This window comes from Miscanthus floridulus, chromosome 16 (assembly GCF_019320115.1).
Source record: "Miscanthus floridulus cultivar M001 chromosome 16, ASM1932011v1, whole genome shotgun sequence".
Lineage (NCBI taxonomy): Eukaryota > Viridiplantae > Streptophyta > Magnoliopsida > Poales > Poaceae > Miscanthus > Miscanthus floridulus.
This window is the reverse complement of record NC_089595.1, coordinates 91,882,316-91,899,905: the sequence shown is the minus strand read 5'-3', so window position 1 is coordinate 91,899,905 and position 17,590 is coordinate 91,882,316.

The window sequence follows — 17,590 nt, the reverse complement described above, 5'->3', positions numbered from 1 at the left end:
CATGCCCTAAAAATTTGGAGACATTATCTACTTGGTAATGTGTGCAACATTTTCACAGATCACAAGAGTCTCAAGTACATCTTTACCCAACTAGAGCTAAACATGAGACAGCGCAGATGGTTGGAATTGATCAAAGATTACAACTTAATGTGCAATATCATCCTGGAAAAGCCAATGTAGTGGCAGATGCTTTGAGCAAAAGTCACATTACTTGAATGTGCAGCCATTACTTGAAGATGGGTTCGATCTGATGCATCCTGCTATGTTACATAGTATTCAGATTAGTTGCTCCTTGGAGAGTAAGATAATAGAAGGCTAGAAAACCAACAAGGGAATATTCCACATCAAAGAGAAAATCAAAGAAAAGCTGTCTCAGCACTTTAAAGTGGATGAACAGGGCATGTTGTGGTTTGACGACCGTCTTGTGGTTCCCAAGGATCGAGAGCTTAGGAATAAACTCATGGATGAAGCTCACTTTTCTAAGCTATCTATCCATCCAAGAAGTAGTAAGATGTATCAAGAACTAAGACCTCGTTATTGGTGGACCAAAATGAAGAAAGAAGTTACAGAATATGTCGCCAGATGTGACACATGTTGTAGAGTGAAAGCCATTCATATGAAACCTGCCGGTATGTTGCAACCCTTGTTAGTCCCTAGTTGGAAGTGGGATGATATAAGTATGGATTTTATCTTGGGTTTGCCCACTACTCAAAAAGGACATGATTCGATTTGGGTGATTGTGGACCGTCTTACTAAGACCGCTCATTTCTTGCCTGTCAAGATATAATATCGACCACCTCAATATGCCGAGAAGTATATCATAGAAATTGTGAGGTTACATGGTATACCCAAAACCATAGTATCTGATAGAGGGTCATAGTTCACAGCTCACTTTTGGGAACATTTACACAAAGGCTTAGGAACTAGTTTGATTCGTAGTACCGCTTATCATCCTTAGACAGATGGTCAGACTGAACGAGTGAATGCTGTTTTGGAGGATATGTTAAGAGCCTGTGTACTATCTTCTAAGGGATCATGGGAGTCATGGTTACCATTAGCTGAGTTTTCTTATAATAATAGTTATCAAGAAAGATCAAGATGGCTCCATTCGAAGCTTTGTATGGCAGAAAATGTAGAACACCATTGAATTGGGTCGAGCCTGGAGATAGAAGGTATTATGGCATTGACTTTGTAGAAGAAGCCAAGAAGAAAGTTCATATTATTTAGCAAAATGAAGGCGGCCCAATCACGTCAGAAAAGTTATGCAGACAGAAGAAGGAGACCCTTGTGTTTGAAGTTGGTGACTATGTTTATTTGAAGGTCACGCCAATGAAGAAGAAAAGGTTTGGAGTCCGAAGAAAGCTTGTCACGAGATTCGTAGGACCATACAAGATCTTGAAAAAAGAGGTCTAGTAGCTTATAAGTTAGAGTTACCTGAGACAATAAGTACCATCTTCCCAATTTTCCATGTATCACATCTCAAAAAGTGTTTGCGTGTTCCGAAGGAAAGAATAGAACCTCGAGGCATCCAACTCAAATCAGATTTGGTGTACCGTGAACAACCGTCCGTGTGTTAGACACTAAAGAACGTGCTACTTGGAATAGTGTGGTGAAAACATACAAGATATAGTGGAATCATCATGATGAGGGAGATGCAACTTGGCAAACGGGAGAATATCTACAAAAAGCTTATGAAGATTTTTATAACAAATGGTTCGTAACCTAAATCTCGGGACGAGATTTTTATAAGGGGGGAGGGCTGTAACACCCCAGTGTTATGCCAGCATTTAGGCACTGCAAATCATGCATATTATGCATCATCAAGCATCCTAATCATACATACCTAATCATGTAAATAATAACTGAAACCCTGCTTCGAAACATACGAAAACATGCTTGTGAAACGTAAATGTTGCATACACTTGTTTAGGTTGTTTTTGCCCTAATTATGCTTGCTAGGTTAGTAGAACTTGTTTGGCAATGATTGTAAATCATCTAGAGTTATTTAGCACAATTTTTGGAGCAAAGTTTGTATTCAAATTATTGCCAAATTTTGCTTTAAAAATAATTCTCCAAAATTAGGGTTTTGAGTTAAAATTGACTTTAATTTTATAATTCAAAATCTAGATAGAATTGGACTTTGGTCATAAAAGAAAAGTTGTAGAGAATTAAATTCTAAGCAACTTTCATTTTTGGTACATTTTCAAAAGATGTCATTTTCTTGCTCAAAATGATATTTGAAAGCTGGTATTTGAAAATTTCTTGAAAATATAATTTGAAAAAGGCTTTCTCCTTTCGCGGGCGCCGCCTCGTTTCTCGGCCCACGAGTGAAGCCGGCCCAGTGAGCCTCCGCAGCGCCGCGCGCTTCGCCTCGGCCCAGCCTAGCCCCATGCACGTCTGGCCTACCGACCGCGCTGCGCCGCGCCGTTCGCCCGAGCCGCGTCCCGACCATGTCAGAACGCGACCGCCGCGTGTCGGCCAAGCGCCGGCGACGCTCGCCGTGCGGCAGCCATGGCCTGCGTCTGCTCCCACGTGCCTGCCTACACCTGCTGAGCAGCGCTGTGCTCTCCACTCTGCTCGCCTCCCCACTCAGCCAGCCGCAGCAGCCGCAGCAGCCTCAGCTCCCCGCACAGCAAGCTCGCCACCGAGCGCCACCGCAGCCCACCGGGCGAATTCACCGTCGGTGCTCCACCATGGCCAGCAATCCAGCGCACTCAGCTCTGCCTCACTCTCCGGCACCAGGTGCTCGTGGTTGTTGACATCTTTTGAGCCAAGGTAGCGCATTCTTTGTGCTTCGCCGCCGTCGGCCATGGCGCCACCGTGCTCGGCCGCCGTGGAAGGCATCCTTCCCCTCCCCTCCTCCACCCTCCTAGTTACCTGCTCGCATTTGCCACCTCCTTGTGAACCCCATGCGCTCGCCCACTGGCCAAGCCACGCCAACCGTGAGCGTCTCGACGCCAGCATGGCCCTGTTGCCTCGGCCGAGCTGGGCCAAGTGGTCATGGGCCGAAGCCCCGAGCCAGGCCGCGCGCACCCCTTCGCTCGGTCTGAGTGGGGCCAAGTGTGGCCGTGGGCCAGATGGTTCCCACGGGCTGGCCCAGTAGCAGTAGGAAGATTTTGTTTTCTATTTTCTTTTATTATTTGAAAAGAGAAAATGATTTGGAAAATGTTTGTATACTCAAATTTGCTCCAAATCTGTTGAAATAAATTCTGCTAGGTTCCTTGTCACCAGACCTACATGAGAAAAATTATTGCATGTCATTTTAAGATACTTTTCTGTAGAGCTTTATTTAATCCTTGATATTGCTGATAACTTGAAAATGTGTAGAAAAACCTATAGGCTTTAGAAAAATATGATTCCAAGTTTGTTAATCTTCTTATGTATTGTACTTCCTAGGAAAAATATGTTTCATGCATGTGCTGTAGAAAAATTATGAGGTGTAGTTTCAAGTGCCTTTAATGGCTGATTTTTGTTATTTTTGCTAGAGGGCAAAATTTGTATAAAACATGCATGTGATAATTTTGTACAGTGGTTATTTGCTGTGTAGAACATAGGAAAAATATTTCCTCTATTGTTTGACACTTTTCACAGTACAAAGTATTTTCATATTCATAATCATGCCATAGCTTGTTATTTTTGTGTAGGATAATCCACTCATTCAAATACCATGAAAATCTGATGGTAGACTACTTAGGGTAGTACTGCGCTATGGTAATTTTCTAAGATTTTTCTAAGCAATAAAAATAGATGTTACTATTCAAACCTATTATTAATTAGGGTTTAATCAAGTGTTGCTTTATGTGTGATTAAGAAATTAGTGAAGCTTTGGTGTATCTTTGAAGCATTTAATGAGATGTGTTGACTTAGCATATTAGTAGTAGAAGAGAATGCAATAGATGACATGTGCTGTAGTATATGTTCTTGGATGATGTTGACTACCTTGTATTCAAGCATATCCATTGTATTCATCTCATCCAATGCACCGATGGCATAAGCACTTACGCACATTGCATCATATAGGATCGCAAACCGAGAACTCAGTCGTCATACTAGAGGAGCTCAAGGAGCAGCTCGAGGTGCAGCCGCAGGAAGTGCCCGAAGCCAACGAGGAGGATGTTGAGGAACTTCCGGAGTGCCCCGATCACCGTCCGAGCTCCTTCGAGAGAGGCAAGCCCGGAGCATTTTCTCCCGGTTTGCAATTATTAATTAAATGCTTTACTTTAATTGATGCATTATGTTCAGGAGTTTGTTTGCAACTATTGCTGCATTATACCTTGTCTACCTTTGTTATACTATATCCTTGTTACCCTGGTATCCGCAGTCGAGTCAATGCTTAGCTAGCCTAGACCGGTAGAAGTCAGGTGATTTCCTGTCACCTGCGAGCTATAGGTGGTTACCCTGGATCTGCTTGGATGACTATGAAGTCATGGTATAACTAAGTATTAAATGAAGTTGAGACCGGATGGAGACTTATAGAGTTTTGAACTATAGTTCTTTCGTCTGTGTCGATTAAGGACCGACCGTTGTTGGGCCTCGAGTCATGTTGAATGCATGCCTTACATTTAGCTGGCCGGATAAAGTACCTTCCGACTATGAGGCTAGGAGATTATTCGGGCCGAGTAGATTGCCCGCAGCGCACTGTGCCGGAGCAGGTGTGGTAGGACACGGGGGCGAGATGATAAGACCAAAGTGCAGTCGGTCGGCCCCCGGGTACATGTGGTTCCTGGCAAACTTGAGATTCCTGGATAGTTGACTCGGTGATCAATATCTCACTTTAGCGGGTGAGTGAGGTTTGTGTAAGGAATAAATCACCAGCTGGTTAGGAATCGATTCGAATCGCCATCGCTCCTGGATAGTGAGCACTTGACTTAAGTTACTTCATCGTAGTAATGTTAATGGAACACTTGGACAGTTATAATGAATATGACAATATGGAAGTGGTTAATGATCATTGGTTATCATTATTGGCTTAATCACATGTTTGCTCTAGTATAGGTGCAAATCTAGTCGACAGGTTATAATTAATTAACTTGGCAATAATGTTTTTAGAAAGGTTTTTGAAATGCTAAAAATGCTTTCTTTGTTAATGAGTCAGCTACCCTACTATAAAGCTTTCATAATCCTTGGTGTCACTTATTTTCGGTTATGTCGGGTAAGTCTAGCTGAGTACCTTCTCGTACTCAGGGTTTTATTCTCACTTGTTGCAGATGGGCAGATGTATTATGGCTACTGTATCAACTGCCTTTATCCTACGATGGGTGATGCTTAGGACCATGGGCATGGTCATTCCTTACGTCTCGTTTGATGCTTTTGTTGGAGATGATCATTAGCTGGCACTGTATTTGAACTCCGTGTGAGTGTGTGTGGTTCGAACAAATGGCTTTCGTTACTTTTATTTAAACTCATTTTGTAATAACTATATTTAAACTCTGATGTATCTGAGATGCAAACTTTTATGTAATATGTGATGGTGACCGCTAAACTTATTACGATCTTGGCTAGAATGGAAGTTGGTTTGAAATCCTTCATGATTTCACAGACTACCGGGTTATACGGGCTTAAGTTTGCTAAATCGTCTGCTCTAGTGGATGATTTTCTTACTTAATTTTGTATAATTGGTCGGTTCTATTACAGATACTTACCATAATGTTATACTAAATCAATTATGAGGGAGTTACCATAATCTCATAAATTAGTATAGTAATTATCGTAACTCAAAGTGGCCACATAATAACTTATTCTGTGGCCAGCTATAGAATAGTACGTGTGTGTGTATATATATATGTGTGTGTGTGTGTTGTGCATTTATGTTGTAGGAGTTTTATGGAAACCTCATGCATATATATATATATCCTAAGAGTCTTACTAGTTTAGGTTCGAGTAGCTGCTATACTTAGGCTGTCGGTAGCATGGGCAACCCGTCGTTACTCACAAGTAGGGAATATTATTATTATTCTCCTGATAAAATGATGGAAAGAAAATGGTGACCAAGCAGGGATAAGGAATGGGATATTGGTGGGTGTAACAAGTTGTGTCTCATGGCCAATGGGGCTTAGCTTGGTTACATTGTTTTCCCTGACCATATCGATTGAGGACCATCTGTTGCTGTGGATGGTAGTTAGGTCATAGACTTATTATCCTAGGCACATACTTACTTATGGGAGCTAGAAGGCTCGCTGCGCTCTTGATGTGGGTTTTCAGCTCTTTCTGGACCAACTAAATTGAGGCAAGAAAATGTGGAGGTCTAAGCACCATACACAGACCAAGTCTCAAGTGTGGGGGCTTGGAGTCCAAGTTTGGATGGAAACCTAGACCCCTCGATAGGAGTGGAATGGGTTGGTCTCATTTGTACCTGGGGTACAAGTAGGGCATGTGTTTTGGGGTACCCAGCTAGGATACATTGATTCACAAATTGCCATTTCTATGAGCCGGTATGACTTGGCTATGGTCCAGCACCGTAGTAAGAACTAGAAGATGAAAGGTGGTAAAATGGTTCTGATTACTCAACTCTTGCTTGAAGGTGGAACATGTGCTTACCTAGAATGGTTAGCTAATAAAGTAATCATGATGGCTAATAAAACTTGACATTAAGGACACACTATTAGTAATGCTTTTCGCAAACAAAAGAAAACAACAAACCATATTATCTATCATATCCTTGAGAGTCAGGAAAATATTCCTACTAGGCGGGTAAGTATTGTGAGTACATTGTGTACTCAGGGTTTATTTTACCCTGTTGTAGGTGCAGCTTGAGGAGTTAGCTCTTGTGTGGAGGATTATTTTGGTGGCACAGATGGATCCGTGTATCATTTCCGCTAGATGATTATTACATTCCGTTGTTTAATTATCACACTATGAACTCTAGTATTATAATAAATAATTTCCAAGACTCTACGTTGTATGAAATGGGCTAAGTATTGTAAGCTTGTACTCATTATTGGATCCTAGATGTAAAATGTGGATTGTTTCGAGTTCTCCCTTTGGGTGTGCTCGATGGAACTGCCCATTTTAGCCCATTTTTGGGGCGCTTAGCGTCTAGTGGAAGACGAGCGCCTCCGAAAGTGTGTTATTCTAGGCGGTTTTGCCACACTTGTATGGCAGGATCATGTAGCTGCTATGCTATAGAACCCTGGTAGAAGTCGAGTGATTACCTATCACTCATGAGAGATAGGAAAGATATTATTGTTGTTATTATCATATTACTATCACATGGAATATATATGGATGATAATTGGAGACCGGGTGGGATTATACATTATATTTGGACTTGGTTAGGCATCTGAGCGAGGCTCTAGTTGCATTTGTCCTGCCTGAGTCAATTGAGGACCGTCCGTTGTTGTGGATGGTAGTCAGGTCACAGACTTATTAGCCTGGGCACATACTTGCTTATGGGAGCAGGAAGACTTGTTACTCTCTTGTCATTGGTTCTTGATCTTTCTAGACTGGCTTTTAGGGGTGGGTACTAGGTGGAGGTCTAAGCACCGTACTAAGACTGGGTCTTAGGTGTTGGGGGCTTGGAGTCCAAGTTTGGACAGGGACCTAGACCCCATGATAGGAGTGGGATGAGTTGGTCTTGTTTGTGCCTAGGGCACAAGCAAGGCATGTGTTTTGGGGTACCCAGCTGGGATACATTGATTCACGAATCACTGTTTCTTTTGAGATGGTACCGACTTGGCTATGGTCTAGCACCATAGTAAGAACTAGAATATAAAATATGGTAAAATAGTTCTGATTGCTTACCATATGCTTGAAAGTAGCTTAGGTGCTTACTTAGAATGATTAGCTAATTAACTAAAAATAACTGCTAAAAACTTTAAACATAAGGATGGTAAAATAATTCTGATTGCTTACCACATGCTTGAAAGTAGCTTAGGTGCTTCCTACAAATGCAACAAACCAGCAAGCCAAATAAGTCTTGCATATCCTTAGAATCTTTTATTTTTCTCCTATTAGGTAAGTCTTGTTGAGTACAATCGAGCACTCATGGCATTATTCCCCCTATTGTAGGTGACAAGTGGATAACTAGAGTTGGCTCTTATGTGTGGAAACCTTCTGGTGGGCTCAGAGAGGATTCCTTTCATGCTGTGATCGTAGTGTTTATTTATAACCCTCACTAAAGGTTTTCATAAGAAAAGATGCAAAATCTGCTAGCATATCTTGTATAGAAATGTCCACTATGTTAATGCTTCACCATGTCATTAGATAAATATTTGTTTCTGTTATAACTCTGATCATATGCTTAATTTTTGTTGTTGCATTCAACTTGTTTAATTACTCTAATATTGTAATAAAGTGATGTAAGAAATGGCTAAGAATGTTGTAAGCTTTATCCTCTCGTTTATGATCCTGATGAAAAATGTGGATTTTTGAGTTCTCCCATTGGGTGTGCTCGACGAAACAATCTGAATTAGTGTGTTCCCCTAGGTACTTGGTGTCTAATGGTAGATAGGCACTCTTGGGAGGGCATTAGCTTAGGCAGTTCTGCCACACCTAGCCAGTCACCGCCACAGGGATGGCGGTGCACCGGACAGGGCATGGCGGTGCCCCCGTGTCAGCACCGCAAGCCCGACAACGCCTCCTTTTCTTCACCTTTTTCACCACCTTTACAAATGTGCTAACACTTCAAGTGTCTCACCATCACGTGCAAGTGTGTTAGCATTTTCACAATCATTTTTCAAAGGTTAAACACTTCTCACCGATTTTGCACTAGGCCTAAAACGCATATGCATGTTTTCCAACACCTAATCGCACTAGATGATCGAGTTGTCCGATAAGATCTCCCCTCTTAATAGTGCGACCATCTATCCTAAATGTGATCACACTCTCTATAGTGTCTCGATCACCAAAAACAAAATGGCCATATGGATATCACCTTTGCCTTGAGCCCATTTTGTTTTTCTCTTTCTTATTTTCCAAGTCCCGAAGCTCGATCATCATCACATGTCCACACCACCACCATGGACTTCATTTCATGTGGCCATCTTCATCCATGAGTTCCACCTAGCTTTGTCCACTTGGATTGGACTATCTTATCTAATCACACACTTAGATGCAAATATTAGTCCAACTAGGTTTCATCAATTATCCAAAACTAAACTAGGGCTTTCAATCTCTCCTTTTTTGGTAATTGATGACAACCTTCATAAAGATATGAAATAAATTCAAATTTGAATCCATGTTGCTTGCCCAAGCACTTTTTACCATGTGTAAAAGGATATGGACAAGTTTCATGAACCCCAATTCATAGCATTAGCTCCCCCTACATATGTGCTAAGAGTTTGGATTGAAGCTTGCACATATGCTTGGATTTGAGTTGTGGGAGAGTAATGTCTACCAAATGATTCTAAGGTATAAGAGATGGACCTTTGAAGCGTGATACTAATTGGAGTGCACCAAATATACCATCCTTAGCACCATTAGTAACTAGACATATACAAAAACTAGAATACCCCATGAGATCAACCTTAGAAACAAGGGTCTAGTTTTCACAAAATAAACACAAGTCTATTTACTCAACCTAAGCATGCTAGTTTTTCATTTCATCATTCAAACATACAACTAGCATACACCACACAAGCATGGAAATTTAATTTAAAACTTGTGCCATGCAAGCAAACATATGAGATGCACATTCAAATGCATCAATCAAGTTTATGAGCTTGCTCCCCCTACTTGTGTGCTCAAATTTTAATTGATCCCCTTCCTTTGTCATATTACTTCCCCTATGTCAAAGTTCTCTCCCCCTTAGTGATTACTTCTCTCCCTATCACTTATATCTTTATTTCTCTCCCCCTTTATCATCAATGACCACAAAGGTTTAAATTTTAGATTGGTTAAGATTATCAATGTCAATCAATAGGGTGATGATCATTTTCCTAAATTTGGTTCAATCTAGAACACTTGCCAAAGATATTTAACTTAGTTTGATCCAAGGACAAGCTTCTTCACACCTCCAAATAAGGGTTATCTTGTACCATGTTGAGTTAAACACTTATAGCTCATTTTACAGATCAAACACTAGGTTCACAAGCCCACAAACATGTCATATGCTACCAGTAGATCAAATCAAGCATAGAAGCAATAGTGGTACCATACAAGCATCAAATTCATTTGTTTTTCATGAATGAGACTAAAACATGTGAGGAATGACTAGATGCACTAAACAAGTCCTTAGCAAAAGATGTATGCTATGCCAATCAACTTTTACCTTGGATTGCTCAAAGGAGAGGCATGTCATATAAGTGGGGTGTGCATCAACACATATTTAAGAAATCCAATATGTTCAACTCATTCCGTATCTTGCAAAACCTTTTCTCATCCAATGGCTTGGTAAATATGTCAACAAGTTGATCTTCGGTGCCCACATTCTCAATATAAATGTCACCTTTTTATTGATGATCTCTAATGAAATGATGGCAGACATCAATGTGCTTTGTTCTTGCATGTTGAACCGGATTGTTGGTTAGCTTGATTGTACTCTTATTGTCACATAGCAATGGCACTTTCTTGAACTTGATTCCAAAGTCATTCAAGGTGGCCTTCATCCATAGAATTTGTGCACAATAACTACTGTCTGATATGTATTCGGCCTTGGTGGTGGATAATGCAACACTATTTTGCTTCTTTGATGACCATGAAACAAGTGATCTTCCCAACAATTGACAAGTGCTCGAGGTGCTCTTCCTTTCAACCTTCAATCTCGCATAGTCGAAGTCCGAATATCCAACATGTTCAAACTTTGCTCCTTTGGGATATCACAAACCAATATTTTGTGTATGCTTCAAGTACCTCAATATCCTCTTTGTAGCCTTCAAATGACTTTCTATTGGCGAGGCCTGAAATCTTGCACACATGTACACACTAAACATGACATCCAACCTTGATGCGGTCATATAGAGTAGGCTTCCAATCATAGACCGATACAACTTTTGATCCACCATGTTGCCACTTGCATCACTATCCAAATTACCATTTGTTCCCATTGGTGTACTTATGGCCTTTGCTTCATTCATGCCAAACTTCTTGAGCATTTCTTTGATGTACTTGCCTTGACTCACAAATGTACCATTCTTCAATTTGTTTGATTTGAAGACCAAGGAAGTAACTCAACTCTCCAATCATGGACATATCAAACACATTAGCCATCATCTTTCTAAACTCTTCACAAAAGTCTTGATTAGTTGATCCAAATATGATGTCATCAACATAGATTTGTAACACAAACAAGTCCTTACCAATCTTCTTGGTGAAAAGAGTGTTGTCAACCTTGCCCATCATGAACCCTTTAGAGAGTAGGAAGTCCCTCAATCTCATATACCATGCTCTAGGTGCTTGCTTCAAGCCATACAATGCCTTCTTCAACTTGTACACATGGTTGGGTTTCTTATCATCTTCAAAACCAGGAGGTTGCTCAACATATACTTCATTGATGTAGCCATTTAGAAATGCACTCTTAACATCCATTTGATAGAGGTTGATGTTGTGGGCACAAGCCTCTAAAGTCAAGACCATCAACCTATGTATAGCCTTGTGCTACCAATCTTGCTTTGTTCCTTACTACTATCCCATCTTGATCTTGCTTGTTTCTATAGACCTATTTGATTCCAATCACATTGTATCCCTTTGGTCTTTCCACTAATTCTCTTACTTAATTTCTAGTGAAGTTGTTCAATTCTTCATGCATAGCATTCACCCAATCAATATCCTTTAATATTTCATCTATCTTCTTTGGTTCAATGGATGACACAAATGAGAAATATTCACAAAAAGAAGCCAATCTTGATCTTGTTTATACACCTCTAGAAATATCTCCAATGATAGTGTTCAATAGATGATCCCTTGCAATATTAGTTGGTTGGAGTATTGGAACATTACTTGCACTTGCTTGATCATTGGGTTGAGATAATGTACTAGCCACTTGATCTTGTTCATTGTCATGAGAGCCACTTGCACTAGCTTGATTAGTGTCAACTTGCATATTTGAGTTAGAAAGCACTTGCACTTGATCATCTTCATCATCAATCACTTGCCTCAGCCTCAATTCACCAACATTCATGTTGTTCATGGCATTTGAAAGTTGAATGCCTCTAACATCTTTGAAGTTCTCATTCTCATCTTGTGAACCCTTGGTTTCATCAAATTCAACATCATGCACCACTTCAAGAGTACCCTTGCTAAATTCCAAACTCTATATGCTTTGTTAGTGGTTGACTATCCAAGTAAGAATCCTTCATCGCATTTCTTGTCAAACTTGTTCAATCTAGTGCCTTTCTTTAAGACATAGCATTTACAACCAAGTACAGAAAAGTATGCAATGTTGGGCTTTCTACCATTCAAGAGCTCATATGGTGTCTTCTGTTTTAATGGGTGATAATATAGGTGGTTGCTACAATAGCAAGCCATGTTGATAACTTTGGCCCAAAAGGCTTGACTCACATTATACTCACTAAGCATAGACCTTGCCATATCAATGAGTGTTCTATTCTTTCTCTCAATAAGGCCATTTGATTATGGAGTGTACTTGGTCGAGAATTCATGTCTAATTCCAAATTCATCACATAACTCATCAATTTTTGTATTCTTGAACTCACTACCATTGTCACTTCTAACTCTCTTGATGATTGTTTTAAACTCATTGTGAATGCCCTTGATAAATAATTTGAATGTTGTAAACACATCACTCTTATCCACTAGAAAGAATACCCAAGTGTATCTTGTATAGTCATCCACTATCACAAAGCTATATTTGTTTCCACCGATGCTAGTGTATTGTGTTGGCCCAAACAAATCTATGTGCAACAATACAAATGCTTTAGTAGTGCTCATTATGTTTTTCTTATGATGGATGTTTTCAACTTGTTTGCCGGCTTGACAAGAGTTACAAAGCTTATCCTTCTCAAACACAACATATTTCAAGACCCTAACCAAGTCATGCTTAATCAATCTATTCAGTTGTTTTATTCTAACATGACAAAGCCTTCGATGCCATAACCAACCCATACTAGATTTAGTGAACAAGCATGTTGACAATTAAGCCTAACTAGCATTGAAATTGACCAAGTATAGATTCTTATATCTAAAGCCTTTGAAGATCAAATTGAGCCATCTATACTAATGATCTCTAAATGATCTACTCCAAATATACATTTGAATCTAAGATCACACAATTGAGCCACAGATAGCAAATTAAAGTTTGAGCTCTCCACTAGCAACACATTTGATATGCTCATGTCATTGGATATTGCAATCTTACTAAGCCCTTTGACCTTGCCTTTGCCATTGTCACCAAATGTGATACTATCATAACCATCATTGCCATTGGTATTGATTGAGTTGAACATTCTTGCACCACCGGTCATGTGTTGAGTGCACCCACTATCAAGAACCCAATATCTTCTTCTGGCTTTATAATTGACCTACAAAAGAAGATCAATTCTTTTTAGGTACCCAAACTTGCTTGGGTCCTTGAAGGTTAGTTACTAAGCTCTTTGGCACCCAAATGACTTTCTTTTTTGAGCCCATCCATGGTGCACCAATGAACTTATCCTTCACACCATTTATACCCTTAGTAAGCACATAGAAAGAATCGAGCTTAATTGAGGATACATTGGCTTGAGGCTTCTTTTTCATGCACTTTTGCTCTACATGACCAACTTGCTTGCAACTTGTGCAAAACCGACCATTGTTCTTCACAAATCTAGTCTTGTGAGGAGCAAAGGCCACCTTGCTTTTCTTAGGGGTATAGCACAATCCCTCTTTGTAGAGAGAAGCTCTTTGGCTATCCAAGCACATGAGCAAGCAATTCTCACCACCATAGGCCTTAGCCAAGGTGTGATTGAGCTCTTTTACCTCCTTCTTGAGTGTCTCATTCTCAACCATTAGTGAGTCATCACAAGTGAAACTATCACTACTAGATGAGCTAGAAGTGGATGTGCTATAAGAAGGGTTAGTGGGAGCAACAATGATAGGCTTATAGAATGATTCCTCAATTATATCACAAGTTAAGCCTTTGTCACATGTTACAACATGCTCCTTCTCATTTTGCTCATCAAGTAGAGAGGAATGAGCTTTTTCAAGCTTCTTGTGAGCCTTGCCAAGCTTCACATGGGCTTCCTCTAGCCTCTCATGAGATGCATTGAGCTCATCAAAGGCTTGCTTAAGAGCTTTTATTTCCTTACGCAAGTCTTTGTATTCCCTTCTCTTAATGTCAAAATGTCTTTAGCATCTTCTAACACATCAATTAGTTCATCTTTAGTGGGTTCATCATCATTGTCACTTTCACTTTCATTATCATGTTCCTCATCACATCCATCATCACAAGTTTGTACCTTAGTGGCCTTAGCCATGAAGCATGATGGAGTGTCAAAGAGAGAAGGCTTCTCATTGATAACAATGCTTGCAAGAGCCTTCTTCTTGGTGGTCTTGTCATCATCACTATCATCATCATCACTTGAGGAAGCATTACTATCCCAAGTGACCACATATGAACCACCCTTCTTGTTCTTGAAGGTCATCTTATCCTTCTTCTCTTTTTTTCCTTCTTGTCCTTCTTCTTGCTCTTCTTGTCATCATCATCATTGTCGCTATAGTATGGGTATTGAGAAACAAGATGATCCTTGCTTCCACATTTAAAGTACCTTCTTGACTCTTCCTTGTTCTTGGATGAAGAATTCTTTCTTCTAGCATGGTAGCCCTTCTTCACCATGAACTTGCCAAATCTCTTCACAAAGAGAGCCATCTTCTCATTATCATCATCATCATTCCAAGAGAATGAGCCTTCATCTTCACTTGATGTGTCTTGCTTGGCCTTGCCCTTGGATGATGTAGCTTTGAATGCCACACTCTTCTTCTTCTCATCGTTATTCTTCTTCTTCTTTTCTTTCTTCTCATCATCATCTCTATATACATCATTAGTCATGATATCTCCTAAGTTTTGGTTTGGTGTAATTGTGTCCAAACTGATTCTCACTAGCAAGGTGACCAACATGCCAAATCTTGTGGGTAAACATCTTAAGAACTTATGTGTGAAGTCCTTGTCCTCCACTTTCTCACCAAGTGCTTCAAGATCATTGATAAGCACCTCCATCCGATGGAACATGTCCAGCATACTCTCATCTTCCTTCATCTTGAGGCTAGCAAACTTCTCCTTGAGAATGTATGCCTTTGCGCCCTTAATTGTCTTGGTGCCCTCAAATGATTCTTCCAACTTCTTCTAAGCCTCATAAGCCATCTCAATATTCCTGATTTGCTCAAATAATCTCTCATCAATGGCATCATGAATGACACTAAGAGCAATGTCATTGTTTTGGAGAAGCACTTCTTCGGCCATGGTGGGATTCTCCAGATCGACTATCTCAATTTTTGTCTCCACCACCTTCCACATTTTTCTATTGATGGACTTGCTATGTGTGGTCATCTTAGACTTCCAATATGGACAATTTGTGCCATCAAATTATGGTGGCTTCTTGGTGTTGTAGATTTAAGCCATTTTAATACCGAAGGTTGTTAAGCCTCAAATTATGGTGACCACAGCTCTAATACCACTTGAAAGGTCCTAATGGCTAGAGGGGGGTGAATAGCCTATTAAAAAATTCTACAACAACACTAAGACAAGTAATTAGTCAATAAGATGGTGAAGTGAATTTTGCGCTAGCACTACACTTAGGGTTGCAAGCCACCTACCCAATTCTAATTTCTATGATCTCTATTATGTCACACAAGAGTTATGTCACTAAATTACACCTAGGTGAGCAAAGGTAGCTAGATAACTACAACATAAGAGCTACACAAGCTACAAGCACTACACAAGGTGAATACAAAGTAATGAGGGAGAAGGGTAGAAGTGATATACCGCCATGGCAAGTGATCGATCAATGAATATCAATGAATACCGAGGAAACAATCTAAGACACAATGAATTTTCCTTCGAGGTTCACTTACTTGCCGGCAAGCTAGTCTCCATTGTGGCAATTCACTCACTTGGAGGTTCACGCGCTAATAGGCATCACACGCCTAACCCACAACCGGGTATCGTACAACCAACACAAGATGAGGATCCACAAGCCACATGAAATCCACTAGAGTTGTCTTTGGCACTCCGCTGAGGAAGGCACAAGAACCCCTCACAATCACAATGATTGGATCCAGAGATAATCATCTTCCTCTGATCAATGATCCACCAATCATTAGGTCGTCTAGGTGTCGGCAAACACTAAGAGTAATAAGAACTCCACCAGCCCAAAATGCCTAACTAGTGCCACAAGATGGTAGAACACTAAGCAATGCATTAGAGGCTCTCCAATCTTACTCAAGATGATGAAATCAAGTGTGCAAGTGAGTGGAGTGGTGTTCTCAGCCCTCAAAGGGTGTATGCAGCTGTTAGAAGGCCAAGAGAGTGGCCAAGGCTGACCACTAGCTCTATTTATAAGCCCACAAGCAAATAGAGCCATTACCCTTTGGAGCCAGCCACTATGAGGTCACCGAACATGGCAGTGCTAGCACCAGACCAGGGTGGTGATGCCCCTCCAATAGTCAAAACCAACAACTAGTTTGACTGTCTACAGTCACTGGACAACTGCCCGAGAGACCATGGTGGTATATCACCCAGACAACTGCTCGAGAGACCAAGTCTCTAAAGAGAAGCGACGGTGCACCACCCTTAGGGTGGTGGTGCCCATGGCGATGACCATCCTAGTTTCACCCAGCCTCTGGATAAAAATGGCGGTGGCACCGCCCAGCCTACAGTGATAACCTGGCGGTGCACCGCCCTCACCGAGGCAGTGTGCACCGGACACACCAGTGACAGCCCCTTCTCTGCACTCCTTGGCCAAGTCCAGGTGGGCATAGCCCTAGGGGTGGCAGTGCCACCATACATGGTAGCGGTGCCCTACTAGAGCTCCCTGCTCTCTGCCTCCTCAGCCGATCACCGCCACAAGGGTGGCGGTGCACCGGACAGGTCATGGCAATGCCCCCGTGTTAGCACTCTGAGCCCAGCAATGCCTCCTTTTCTTCACCTTTTTCACCACCTTTGCAAATGTGCTAACACTTCAAGTGTCTCACCATCATGTGCAAGTGTGTTAGCATTTTCACAATCATTTTTCAAAGGTTAAACACTTCTCACCAATTTTACACTAGGCCTAAAATGCATATGCATGTTTTCCAACACCTAGTGGCACTAGATGATTGAGTTGTCTAATAAGAGTTCTCCTCTTAATAGTACGACCATCTATCGTAAATATGATCACACTCTCTATAGTGTCTCGATCACCAAAAATAAAATGGCCCTATGGATATCACCTTTGCCTTGAGCCTATTTTGTTTTTCTCTTTCTTCTTTTCCAAGTCCCGAAGCTCGATCGTCATCACATGTCCACACCACTAGCATGGACTTCATTTCATGTGGCCATCATCATCCATGAGTGCCACCTAGCTTCCTCCACTTGGATTGGACTATCTTATCTAATCACACACTTAGATGCAAAGATTAGTCCAACTAGGTTTCATTAATTATCCAAAACCAAACTAGGGCTTTCATTGTTCGAGTGGTGTCACCCATCTCTGCCTTTCGCACGAGCCTCTTCACTGGCTACCTC